Source organism: Mobula birostris, chromosome 2 (genome assembly GCF_030028105.1).
Source record: "Mobula birostris isolate sMobBir1 chromosome 2, sMobBir1.hap1, whole genome shotgun sequence".
Taxonomy (NCBI): domain Eukaryota; kingdom Metazoa; phylum Chordata; class Chondrichthyes; order Myliobatiformes; family Myliobatidae; genus Mobula; species Mobula birostris.
The window spans coordinates 201,943,483-201,958,665 of NC_092371.1; positions in this window are offsets into that span (position 1 = coordinate 201,943,483).

The window sequence follows — 15,183 nt, forward strand, 5'->3', positions numbered from 1 at the left end:
ACTCTGAGTCCGTCCGAAAAACTTCGAGCCTCCGACCAGCCTCCGACACCGAGCACCGAGCACCAAGCACCATCTCTTCCGAGTGCTTCGACCCTGCCCCGGCTGCCGGGCGACAAGCAAAGCTCGGGGCCTTCCCCTCCAGAGATTTCGGACCACACAGTAGCAGCAGCAGCGAAACAGGCACTTCAGAAGTTTCACCAGATGTTCCTCCGTGCTCTCACATCTGCCTCCATCAAATCAGAATTGTGCGCGACACCCTACTTGACAAATAACAGATATTGATCACTGGAGTGGCTGCGCGTGCTGAGTTGCATCGCCATCTTCTCCTTTCCTCTCTTAGATGGAAAATGCATACTCATAAACACAATTACTGACCCTTACTCTGCAGTCGGCCTGCGTGGTGGCGTAGGCCCCACAACAGAGTCCATGGTTGTAACAGCTGGGAGGGGCGTAATGAAGTAAGAGGCTGGGAGGTGATAGACGGAAAAGGCAAAGGGCTGTGGTAAAAGAAATCTGATAGGAGAATCGGTTGCACCATGGATGAAAAGAGGTCAGAGGTGGGGAATTGAAGAAGAGAGAAAGGGGAGGGAAACAATACCAGAAGTTGGAGAAGCTGATGTTCATGCTATCATTGGAGGTTACCTAGATAGAATACGAGATGTTGTTCCTTCAAACTGAGAGTGGCCTCATCATGGCAGAAGAAGAGGGCATCGACTGATAATGTTGGATTGGAAATGGAAATAGGAATTAAAATGGGTGGCCAGTGGGAAATTCCACTTTTTGTGGACTAAGTGATGGTGCTCAACAAAGTTTCCCCCCAAATCAGGTCTCGTCAATGTAGAGAAGGCTGTATCGGGAGCACCAGATACAGTAGACAACCCCAGCAGATTCACAGGTGAAGTGATGCCTCACCTGGAAAATGAAAGGTTAGAAATTGACCACATCTACTGCTTTTCTCTTAACTAGCTTCATTATTATAGTGGTCCCATAGGTCTATCAAGCATAATTTCCCTTCCAGAGTTCATTGCAGACATAGTTAGTCCACTTCATGGTATCTTAGAGTCCTGTTTTCTCATGTATTGCAATAACATCTGGCCTGTTTGCCACTGGTAATGCTTTTCTGATCATTCTGTAGGTTCTTCTCGCCGTCCTTTTTAATATAGAGGGATTATACTTGTCACCCTTCAATCAGCAGGAGCTTTTTCATAAGCTGTAGAATACTGGAAAGCAGTAACTAATTCACACATTTCCAAACTTTTCATCAGCCATAACATTAAGTACAGCAGTTGGGATGTCATGTTACAGCTGTTCGAGGCATTAGTACAGCTTAGTTTGGAGTACTGTGTACAGTTCTGGTTGCATTACTGTAAGAAAGACATCATTAAACTGGAAAAGGTGCAATATAGGTTTACAAGGATGTTACTGGGACTGGAGAGTTTGAGTTACAACTTGAAGCTGGGTAGACTAACCCGTAGAGCATAGGAGGCTGAATGTTGACCTTATAGAGACTGACAAAAAGAATCATGAGGAGTGTCAATAAAGTGAATAGCAACAATTTTTTTTATTCCTCAAGGAGTGGAGTCCAAAATTAGCGGGCATAGTTTTAAAGTGAAAGAATGCAACTTTAAAGGGACCTCCGAGGCAACCTTGTCACACAGAGGGTGCTGGGTATATAGAATGAACTGTCAGACAAATTGGTAGAAGTGTGAACAATTACAACATTTAAAATAAAGTTGGACAGGTTCATGAATAGGAAAGGTTTGGAGGGACATGGATCAGTGAAGCACAAGCAAATGGAATTAGGTCAGTTAAGCAGTTTGGTTGTCAAGGGTGATTTGGGCCACACGACCTGTTTCATGTTGTGTAACTCTATGACTCTATTTCTGGAAAATTACTCATGACCTTATTAGTGAAGGCAATTACTTTGCAATTCTCTTGCTCTCCATACTGAATTATTCTGTTTCTAACTGCGCATGACTTCAGTTATGTTTTCTTTTTCCATATCTATAGAAGCCATTACAGTTCACAAAGATCAAAGTGTATCACTCGGTTTAAGGGGTAATGAGGGAGGAACAATACATACTAGTCTTACCATTGATGTTCCTTCCTCTTGAGCATTTCAGTATTGATCCTGCAGACAGCTATATAAATCAGGGTAAGAATTCTATCAAACACTTTGTCATTGGCAGAGAGGCTGTGGGAATCCAGTGCTGTGTCCATCCTTCTTATTCACTATGGAAAAGGTGATTGCAGGGATGACTTACAGCGGATTGAAAAGCTTGAGCATGTAGATATTAAGGAAGATGATGTGCTGGAGCTTTTGGAAAGCATCAAGTTGGATAAGTCACTGGGACCGGACAAGATGTACCCCGGACTAATGTGGGAGTTGAGGGAGGAGATTGCTGAGCCTCTGGCGATGATCTTTGCATCATCAATGTGGACAGGAGAGGTTCCGGAGGATTGGAGGGTTGCAGATGTTGTTCCATTATTCAAGAAAGGGAGTAGGGATAGCCCAGGAAATTATAGACCAGTGAGTCTTACTTCAGTGATTGGTAAGCTGATAGAGAAGATCCTGAGAGGCAGGATTTATGAACATTTGGAGAGGCATAATATGATTAGGAATAGTCAGCATGGTTTTGTCAAAGGCAGGCCGTGCCTTACAAGCCTGACTGAATATTTTTTTTTTTCAAATCTTTTTATTGTTATATACAGGAAAAATAACATGAGTACATCAAAGTAACAACACTTACAATGCCTCAAAAAAAAAATTATCTTAAAGATTGAAAAAAATTTTGTGATAACAAAAAAAACCTACTAAGCAGAGAAGTGAGAGGAAAAAAAAGAACCCATTAGGTGTACAACCCCGGAGTCATGCATCATACAAAAAGCTTCTAAAAATAAACATCAAACCACCAGCAAGAAAAGAAAATATACTAAAAAAATTTACAATTAGATCATGGAAAAATTATATCAATTAACTCAAATGATAATAATGAGCAAATAAGCCCCATCTTTTCTCAAAATCAAATAAAGGTTCAAAGGTTCGACTTCTAATTTTCTCCAAACCAAGACATAGCATCAGAGAACCATTGATGCTATGCTTGAGAGGACCATTGTGACAAAGTGGGAGCTGATGTATCCTTCCACTTCAACAAAATGGCCCTCCTAGCTATCAATATAACAAATGCAATAACATGTTGGTCAGACACAGAAATACCATGAATATTTTGAGGAACTATTCCAAAGAGCACAGTTAATTTATTAGGTTGTAAATTAATTTTAAGTGCTTTAGAAATTGTTGAGAAAACCGATTTCCAGAACTGTTCCAATATAGAACAAGACCAAAACATATGTGTCAGTGTAGCTATCTCAGTTTTACATCTATCACAATGACCATCAACATTAGGAAAGATTTTAGAAAGTCTCTCCTTTGTCAAATGATAACGATGTACAATTTTAAATTGAATCAATGAATGGCTAGAACAAATTGAAGAAGAGTTAACCAACTTCAATATCCGCATCCAATCCTCCATCATAAAAGTCAAATTAAGTTCCTTTTCCCAATCCTGTTTAATCTTGGATAAAGGACGCTTATCCTATTGTAATAATAAATTATAAATTCTTCCAATAGAACCCTTAATCAAAGGATTCATACTCATAATAGTATCTAACAGGTCAGCCTCCAATATGTAAGGAAAATTACTTAAGTATTTTTGTAAAAAATATCTAACTTGAAGGTATTGCAGAAAGTGTGAGTATGAAAGAGAACTGACTGACTGAATACTTTGAGGATGTGACTAAACACATTGATGAAGGTAGAGCAGTAGATGTAATAGATTGCAGCAAGGCATTTGACAAGGTATCCCATGCAGGGCTTATTGAGAAAGTAAGGAGGCATGGGATCCAAGGGGACATTGCTTTGTGGATCCAGAACTGGCTTGATCACTGAAGGCAAAGTGTGGTTGTAGACGGGTCATATTCTGCATGGAGGTCAGTAACCAGTGGTGTGCCTCAGGGATCTGTTCTGGGACCCCTGCTCTTTGTGATTTTTATAAAAGGCCTGGATGAGGAAGTGGAGGGATGGGTTAGTAAATTTGCTGATGACACAAAGGTTGGAGGTGTTGTGGATAGTGTGGAGGTCTGTCAGAGGTTACAGTAGGACATTGATAGGATGCAAAACTGGGCTGAGAAGTGGCAGATGGAGTTCAACCCAGATAAGTGTGAGGTGGTTCATTTTGGTTGGTCAAATATGACAGCATAATATAGTATTAATGGTATGACTCTTGGCAGTGTGGAGGATCAGAGGGATCTTGGGGTCCTGGTCCATAGCAGCCTCAAAGCTGTTGTGCAGGTTGACTGTGGTTAAGAAAGCACGTTGGACTTCCTCAATCGTGGGATTGAGCTTAGAAGCCAAGAGGTAATGTTGCAGCTATATAGGACCCTGTTCAGACCCCACTTAGAGTACTGTGCTCAGTTCTGGTCACCTCACTATAGGAAGGATGTGAAAACTATAGAAAGGGTGCAGAGGAGATTTACAAGGATGTTGCCTGGATTGGAGAACATGCCTTATGAGAATAGGTTGAGTGAACTCAGCCTTTTTTCCCTGGAGCGACAGAGGATGAGAGGTGACCTGATAGAGGTGTATAAGATGATGAGAGGCATTGATCATGTGGATAGTCAGAGGCTTTTTCCCAGTGCTGGAATGGCTAACATGAAAGGGCAGCATTGAAGCTGCCGTAATGAGGCCACACTCAGGTTGGAGGAGCAAGATTTACTTTCCGTCTGAGTAGCTTTTAACCTAATGGCATGAACAGTGAATGCCCCCTGCCCCCCCCACACCTCCTTCACCGTTCCCCTTTCCCATTTCCCTCCCTCACCTTATCTCCTTACCTGCTCATCACCTTCTTCTAGTGCTCCTCCCCCTTTTCTTTCTGCCATGGCCTTCTGTCCTCTCCTATGAAATTCACCCTTCTCCAGCCCTGTATCTCTTTCACCATTCAATTTCCCAGCTCTTTACCACTCTCCCCCAGTTCTAGTTTCACCTATCAAGTTGTGGTTTTTCCTCCCCTCCCTTCACTTTCATACTCTGACTCAAACGTCAGCTGTATTTTTTTCCACAGATGCTGCCTGGCCTGCTGAGGTCCTCCAGCATTTTTTGTGTTGTGTAGCTTGTGATTAGCCATGGTTCTTTATTGCTGCCAGCAAAACTGCTTTAAACAAAGAAGCAATGACTTACAACCTTTCAATGACTCAAACTTATCTGACCAACTGGTTTAGCCACTCTTTATATCAAAGCAGGGAGACATACTTAGCCATCTTATAAATGGTAGCAGTCCTAAGTTTATACTGAAATAGATCACTGAAGTGGCAATCTTAAGCTGAATCCTTACCTTTTTTTTAAACAGCAGTCATTAATAAATTGATTGTCACTTCACCCCGTCTATCCAGCAAGCTACGGACTTTGACAATGCCAGCCAGGGGGTCAGTGTGGACATGGTGGAGGATTACAAATATCTTGGGATACGAATTGACAATAAACTGGACTTGTCAAAGAACACTGAGGCTGTCTACAAGAAGGGTCAGAGCTGTCTCTATTTCCTGAGGAGACTGAGGTCCTTTAACATCTGCCGGACGATGCTGAGGATGTTCTACGAGTCTGTGGTGGCCAGTGCAATCATGTTTGCTGTTGTGTGCTGGGGCAGCAGGCTGAGGGTAGCAGACACCAACAGAATCAACAAACTCATTCGTAAGGCCAGTGATGTTGTAGGGATGGACTATGTATCCATTGACCCTTACCAAATTTTTATCAGTGCACCATAAAAAGCTTCCTGTTTGGATGCATAAGAAAAGAAAGATGTAAGAGAAGAAGAAGAAGCTGTTTCAAGGATGAACTGGAAGAAGTTGCTTGGGTCTGCAAAAACTGCTCATAGTACCTCCCAGCAATAGCACTTACATTTTGTTCTGCATTGCTTTACATTGTTCTAGCTCAACACACTGTGTAACAATTTGAACTGCATGAAAACTGTGCAAGACAAGCTTTTCACTGTATTTTGGTATATGTGACAATAATTTTTATTTCTGTTTCATTTCTTAATTTTTCTAATTCTTAACTACATGCATTTAAAATCTTCCTTCATAGAAAGATGGCACCTAAGATTTCTGGGAACCATTTTGGCAGCAGGAATGCAGTGGATAGTACTTCCAGCTGCCAGACTTGAGTTCACGCCAAATGATGGGAATTAAAGCCCCACCAATAGCAGTTCCAAGCTAATACACACAAAGCATCTGTTCAATATAAAGGTAGCTTTTCTGTGAAAGTAGAAATGGCATGGCATCTTGCCCATTCAATTGATGGCATCAGTTGACAATGTAAAAGCACAAATATAAAAGATCATCATCTCTCTGCCTTCTCAAAAATTCAAAAATGTAAAGGTTTAGTTGTTGTTGAGCCTGGTCATGAGTGGAGAGAGATCCTGCCTCCATCAGCTCGGATCCACAAGTCTGTTTGCTTAGCTCCTTGCTCTACTCACGTGATTGCAAGGCTAAGGACATTTCCAATGCCATAATTAAGTTTGCTGATGATATCACTCTTACTGGCCAAATCAAAAGTGATGACAAATCAGCATGTAGGAGGGAGATTGAAAATCTGGTTGAGTGGTGCCACAACAACAACGTTGCAACACCAACCTCTCACTCAATGTCATAAGACTACGGAGCTGGTTATTGACTTCAGGAGGAGGAAACCAGAGATCCATGAGCCAGTCCTCATCAGGAGATCAGAGGTGAAGAGTGTCAGCAAGTTTATATTCCTCGATGTTATCACTTCAGGGGATTTGTGCTGGGCCAAGCACATCATTTTAATTACGAAGAAAGCATGGTAGTGCCTCTACTTCCTTGGAAGTTTATGAAGATTCGGCATAACATCTTACACTTGGACAAATTCTGTAGGTGTGTGGTGGAGAATATATTGACTGACCTGGTCTGGAAACACCAATCTGTCAAATGGAAAATCCTACAAAAAGTAGTGGATATGGCCCAGTCCATCATGGGTAAAGCCATCCCCACCATTGAGCACATCTACATGGAGTGTTGTCACAGGAAAGCAGCATCCATCCTCAAGGACCCCATCATCCAGTCAATGCTCTCTTCTCACTGCTACCGTCAGGAAAAAGGAACAGGAGCCTTAGGACTCACACCACTGGGTTCAGGAACGGTTATTACCTGTTAACTATCAGGGTCTTTGAACCAGAGGGGTAATGTCACTCAACTTCACTCACCCCATCATTGAACTGTTCCCAACAGGCTCATTTTCAAGAACTCTTAATCTCATGTTCTCAATATTATTTATTTATTTATTTATTCATTCATTCATTTATTTATTTATTATTCTTATTTCTTTTTGTTTTCTTTTGTATTTTCAGTTTGCTGTCTATTGCACATTGGTTGTTTGTCCTGTTGGGTGCGGTCTTTCATTGATTTTATTTATGTTTCTTTGATTTACTGAGTATGTCCACAGGAAAATAAATCTTAGTGTTGTGTGTGGTGACATGTCTGCACTTTGATAATAAATAATAAGTTTGCCCCACACTCCAGTTTCCCTTGCTTAACTTACACCACGGTTTTCTTTCCTCATATCAAGGACTTTCAGGTTTACTAATGGATGCTTACGCAACAACATTCGTTGAGAGTTTGCTTGCAAAAGAAACATTGCATTCATGGAACTATTTTGCTACTTTTTTATGAGGGGAATGACAAGGGCCATAAGCAATTTTTCAATTCTGATTCATGTGTGAGTGATGTCTGAAATCTTGTTTGCAGGTTTGGAGAGTGGGGGCAGAAGAGACTCACAACTGATGTAAGAAGGTTATCTATTTATTTGCAATTCAAGACAGACACTAAACATTCTGTAAGCGCATCAAGCTAAACTCAGTTATGATTAGTTATCTAAACTGAGCACTTGCAATGGCAGGACAAAATAGATAATAAACTTACACACAGTGGAAAATACTTAATTAAAGTCTGCACCCAGGCCCTCTTTACTGCAGCACACCCCCAATGTTTATCGTTTCCATGGCACCCTTGACTACCTGGTCCATGGTGACCCAAGAACGGAAAGAAACCGCGTGGTTACCATTTGCCAGATTTCGACTCTACTAGTGCTTTTACATCATCAGCTAAATGGCAAGTAGCGGGAGGGGCTACAGAGCTCCTTACACAGATCAATCCCTAACTAGCATGGTGAAGCGTCTTTCGATGTACAGATAAGATGGACACTTACTGCAACAGTGATGTGATGGAACCTTTCATATATATGATTTATATACAAAAAATCAAATAAAATTGAAAAATGAGTGGTCTTTTTTAAATTTCTGAAAACAACATTTTAAATAAAAGGTTATTATATCAGCATGATCTTTGCCATTATAATTAATTTGTTTTTTCCAGAAAGCAGAACAACAAACCGTTAACATTAGTGCACAAATTTCTCTTATTTTTATATAGCTTGCTGGTTCTGCTGAATAGAATTTTGTCAGCAGTCTTGGGTTGACAGCTTCATGAAACATGTCAACGTAGTATAAAAAGTTATTAATTCTGATGTAAAGCCTAAATAGTCTTCATCTTTTACAACACACATAGAAATTTTGGCAATGTATTAACTCAGCAGTAAGCATCAGTAGGTTTCTAAGATGCACAAAGTAAATTTATTATCAAAGTACATATATGTCACCAATACAGTCTGGAGATTCATTTTCTTGTAGGCATACACAGTAAATCCAAGAAACACAATAGAATCAATAAAAGACCGCACCTGACAGGGAAGACAAACACCCAATGTGCAAAAAAAAACAACAAACTGTGCAAATATGAAAGAGAAAAAATATGATAATAAATAAATAAACAATAAATATCAAGAACATGAGATGAAGAGTCCTTGAAAGTGACTACATTGATTGCGGAAACAGTTCGGTGATGGGGTAAGTGAAGTTGAGTGAGTCTTCCCCCTCTGGTTCAAGATCCTAATGGTCAAAGCATAATAACAGTTCCTGAAGCTGGTAGTGTGAGTCCTGAATCTCCTGTACCTTCTTCCTGATGGCAACAGCAAGGAGAGAGCATGGCCTGGATGGTGGAGGTTCTTAATGATGGATGCTGCTTTCCTGCAAAGGTGCTCTGTGTAGATATGCTCAATGGTTAGGAGGGCTTTTCCCATGATGGACTGGCTGTATCCACTAATTTTTGTAGGATTTTCCATTCAAGAGCACTGGTGTTTGCATACCAGGCCATGATGAAGCCAATTAATATACTCTCCACCACAGATATTGAAAGATTACTCTGTTTTATTGATTTATTTATTGAGATACAGCAGTGTACAGGCCCTTCTGGCTCTTTGAGTTGAACTCCTCAGCAACCTCTGATTTAACCCTGGCCTAATCATGGGACAATTTATAATGACCAATTAACCTACTAACCAGTATGTCTTTGCACTGCTGGAGGAAACCGGAGCACCCAGAGGAAACCCATGTGGGTCACTTTCTTACAGGCAATGGCAGGAATTAAACCTGGGTTGATGGTACTGTAAAATGTCACGCTAACCATTATGCTACTGTGCCACCCTTTAATTTGATCGCCTGTGATAGACTTGCAATAGAGCTGAACCACAATAATAATTTTAGAATGAATCTGTTTGGTATTCATGCTTTTGGGACATAGAAAATTACACATAGGAACAGGCCCTTCAGCCCAGCATGTCTGCGCCAACAACAATGCCAATCCACTCCCAGGTCCAGATGCACATGGTCTGCATCTTTGTATTCTCTTCATGTATCTTCTAAATAACGCTTAAACTTAACTATCTCATCTGCTCCAGGTAATATCCTGGTGACCCTTCTGCATCCTTTACAAATCCTTCCAATTTTGTGGCAACTGAACTGCACAAAATGTTCCAAATGTGGCCTGAGCAAAGCTTTATACAGCCTCAACATGATTTCCTGGCTTCAGTGTTCAACACCATGATCGATGAAGGCAAGTGTCCTGATGATTTCTTTTACAGCCACCTTGGGGGCTATCAACATGCGCCTCAATTCTCTTTCGAATCCTTTATTGTATATATTTTTCTCTTACAATTGAGTTCCCGACATACCAATCCCCACACTTCTCTGGATTAAACTCCATGTGCTGTTTCTACATCCAAATTTCAACATGGTCCATATTCTGCTGAATCCGTTAACAAACTTCCTGAATATTCATAAATCCATCAATGTTTGTGTCATCTACAAACTTACTGAGCAGACTTCCAGCATTTCTATCCAGATCAGTTATATATAATACCTTAAGACATAGGAGCAGAAATAGGATACTTGGCCCATCGAGGCTGTTCCACTGTTCCGTCATGGCTGACTTATTATTCCTCTCAACCTCATTCTCCTGCCTTAGTCTTGTAACTTTTGATACCCTGACTAACGGAGAACCTACCAACCTCCGCTTTAAATGTACTCAATGACTTGACCTCTATAGTCATCTGTGGCAAATAATTCCACACATTCACCACACTAAAAATGTCCTCCTTATGTAGTTCTAAATGGACATTCCCCTTTTCTGAGGCTGTACCCTCTGGTCCTAGATTCACCTACTATAGGAAGCATCCACTTTAGTTATGGCTTTCAATATTCCATAAGTTTCAATGAGATTTCCTCCTCATTCTTCTAAACTCCAGTGAATACTGGCCCAAAGCCATCAAACGTTCCTCATACATTAACTCTTTCATTACCAGAATCATTCTCATGAACTTGCACTGGATGCTCTCCAATGCCAGTACATCGTTTCTTAAAGGGCCCAAAATTGCTCCCCAGTACTCTTAGCATGGTCTGACCAATGCCTTATACAGCCTCAACATCTCTTCTTGCTCTTACATTTTAGTCATCTTGAAATAAATGCTAACACTGCATTCACTTTTCTTACCACTGACTCAACCTGCAAGATAATCTTTAGGGAATCCTTAATGAGGCCTTGAAAATCCCTTTGCAGCTCTGATTTTTAAAGATTTTATTCCTATTTACAAAATAGTCTATGCCTTTATTCCTTCTGCCAAGGTGCATGACCATACAGTTACCTACATTATATTCCATCTGCAATTTCTTTGTCCATTTTCCCAATCTGTCAAAGTCCTGCAGACTGCCTGTTTCCTCAACATTCTCTGCACATCCATCTATCTTTATATCATCTAAAAAATTGGCCACAAAGCCATCAATGCTGTCATCAAAATTGTTGACAAATAACATGAAAAGAATCCCCAATACTGAGCCTTGCGGAAGACCACTAGTCATGGGCAGCCAAACAGAAAAGGCTTCCTTTATTCCCTCTCTTTGTCTTCTGCCAGTCATTCAACCTTCTGTCCATTCTAGTACCTTTTCTGTAATACCATGGGCTCTTATCTTGTTAAGCAACCTCATATATAGCACCTTGTCAAAGGCCTTCTGAAAATCTATGTAAACAACATCCATGGACTCGCCTTCGCCTATCCTGCCTGTATTCCCTCAAAGTTTTCCAACAGGTTAGTCAGGCAAAATCTCCGCTTGAAGGAACCAATCTGACTTTGGCATGTGTATCAAATATCCTGAAACCTCATCCATAATAATGGACTCCAACACCATCCCAACTACTGAAGTCAAGCTAACTGGCCTATAATTTCCTTTCTTTGCCTCTCTCCCTTCCTGAACAACAGAGTGACATTTGCAATTTTCCAGTCACCCAGAACCATTCCAGAATGGAGTGATTCTTGAAAGATAATTTCTAATGCCTCCCCAGTCACTTCATCTACCTCTGACAGAACACTGGTGTGTAGTCTATGTGATTCAAGTGAACCTTCGAACATTTCAGCTTCCTAAGCACCTTCTCCTTAGTAATAAACTACACACTTCTTCCCTCTAGACACTCTTGAATTTCTGGCAAACTGATAGTGTCTTCCACAGGGCAGACTGGCACAAAATACTTACTAAGTTTGTCTGTCATTTCTTTGTTCTTCACTACTACCGTTCCAGTATTATTTTCCATCAGTTTGATATCCACTGTCACATCTCTTTTACTCTGAATATACCTGAATAAACTTTTGGTATCCACTTTTATATTATTGGCTAGCTTACTTTCATATTTCATCTTTCTCTCTGTATGCTTTTTAGTTGCCTTCTTTTGTTTTAAAAGCTTCCAAATCCTTTAAATTCCTATTAATTTTTGCTGTAGAATACATATTGCCCTTTAGAATATATCTTCATCTTTGCGATGTATCTATCCTGCACCTTCTGAATTGTACCGAGAAACACCAGCCATTGCTGTTCTGCCATCATCCTTGTGCGTGTCCATTTACAATCAACGTTGGCCAGCTCCTCTCTCTTGGTTGGGGTGGAGAGCAGCACCATAACTTGACATACAAGACCTGACTGACAGGCACTTCCAAAGAAAAGGATGAGGCACTAGAACACATAATAACCACAGGTCAGCAGGTGTTGAGCGCTCGTCGACACAACGCGCCTGAAACTCAACAATCTCATCCGACCTACTCAACCAAACAGGCATTATTGGGGATGCATAATTTAGCAACCAGGGTGCCCAACAGTTCCCCTTGACTGGTGGCCGGAGGGAGTTTGTGCAATTTAACAGTTGGTAAGTCAATTACATCCTCTCACCTTTCTCTGCAGATCTACAGAAAATGGGTCACCCAACGACACAGTGCTGGCCAGAACCAAACAATGAAATAGAGCAAGTCAGTGAACCTATCGACCCTGAGGATTCCTCTTGTGGTGTCCAAAGTGGCTTCACATGTGCAGTCAAGGACCATTATTTGGGGATTATGAGACCTCATGTGATTGGTTAATTGCACTAAGTAGAATAGTATAAAGATGGCTTGCTTAACACCAACACTATCCTGACTAACATTCAGATTCCAGTGTGAATCCTTGTCAACATAATTTTCACTGTTGTGATCATCTTCATCTTCTCGCCATTCCTTTACATGCCGCTACCATCGTTCCATCCGTGTCAACTCGCTGCTGTAGTCGACATCCAATAGGCATTCCCCATTTCTGTTAATTTTTAAATTTTATTTTAGCCCCATTCATGATGGATAAATACGTACGGAGTGATCTCTATGAGTCTGAAGGCCTTGAATTCTAATCCTGCTAAGAAACAGAAACTACAGAATAGTCATAGTCATAGTCATACTTTATTGATCCCGGGGGAAATTGGTTAACTATGTGAAAGTGCATCAATTCAACATTTTGTACCTGGAGCATGGTTCTATTCCCTTCCCATCAGATCAGCGATATCGCATATGTTTTATTTGTAAAATTGTACTGTCTAATGAAGCCATGAAACCATCAAGCTCGCAGGAACATGCCCGTAAAAGACACACTGAAAAGTCCACTTATGGTATTACTCAGTTCCAGAAGATGAAAGAAGCATTTGAAAAGCATTGCACACTTGAGTCCTTTGGCAAGAAAGCTAGAAGTGACCTTGATCATGGTCTTATTGCTTCTTATAACATTTTGAAAATGATAACAAAATATGGAAAATCTTATACAATTGGTGAAAAATTAATAATGACTTCTGTATCAGAAGTGCTCACCGCTGTTCTCAAAATGGATACCAGTATTTTAAAATCAATTCCCCTGAGTTAGAACTCTGTAGCTCAATGTATTGATGAAACCAGTGAAGACATTGAGTACCAACTATGCACAGAGCTACAAAAAACAGAATTTGGGATACAACTGAGTGAGACAATGAGGCATTGCTAATGGCATATGTGTGATTTATTAAAAATGGAACCGTTTGTGAAGAGATTCTTTTTTGCAAAAATTTAAAAACAAATATCAATGGAGATTCAATCTATAATGATCTCAAAATGTATATTGAGGATAAAAGTATTCCAATTAGGAACATAATTTCTTGTGCAACAGGTGGAGCACCATATATGACAGGTCACCATGCTGCTTTAGTGGCATTTATGAAAAAAGAAATTCCAAATCTGTTTGCAATTCATTGTGTAATTCATCACCAGCATCTTGCAGACAAAAACCCTCAGCCAGTGACTTTTTTAAGTATGACTCTTGTAATATCTGCTATCGACAAAATTAAAGCTCGTCCAGTAAACAGCAGAATACTTCACCAGTTATGCCAGGATAACGATGAAGAATTTGAATGCTTGCTTCCTCATACTGAAGTATGTTGACTGTCAAAAAGCTGCTGCTTAAAATGTTTATTTGATCTTTTTGACTCTGTGGTTGAATTTTTGCTCAGAGTGGACAAGAACTTGTGAAGCAAGATCAAACTTCTACATGGAGATGTAACATACTTTGCTGATCTGTATCACAAAATTAACATTCTAAATATGAAACTGCAGGGTGAGAATTTCAATTTAATCCAGGCAAAAAGTGCAGTGCCAACTTTTATCAGAAAATAGGTAATATATAGGCAAAATATTGGGAGAAGAATGTTCTCACAGTTTTCCTGCCTGGAAGGTATGGCACTCTCTTTCACAGACAGTGATTTGCAAGAATAATGCTTACACCTGCGGTCATTGAAGAAAGATTTTCAGAATCAATTCAAGGATTTGAATGATATGGACATTCCATACTGGGTAATTAACCCATTTCTTTACAAGGTGGAAGAACAAGAAGAGAGCTTGCAAGAAGAAATTATCAAAATTCAGAATGATGAAGAAACAAAAATGTTGGCTTTTGTGATAAGTCACTACACTGTCGTATGAATTTTCCTATTCTTTGGAGAAGCGCTAAACTGCTCTTCATTGATTTCCATCCTCCTATCTTGGTGAAAGGGGCTTCAGTGCAGTGAACCACATTCTCACAAAATACAGAAACCGCTTGGATATTGTTACACATGGGGACCTAAGGTTTTTGCTGTTACCACTTGAACCAGATATTTCAACTCTTGCTAAAAACCACCAAGCTCAAGGATCACATTGATATTGAAGCTGCTGTACCGTACACAGGTACTGTGTAAGCCAGGTTTAAAGGCAAATAAAAATTTAAAGCAAAATTATTTTTCACATGTTAGCATATGGTAGACACAACATGTTTTTACACTTTGGGGGTGCCAGTAAGCATATTGTGCTTAAGATGAGTGTTGGCAAGTATGATAGTGCTTTAGGGGGTTGGGCTAAAAAAGACTGGGAAA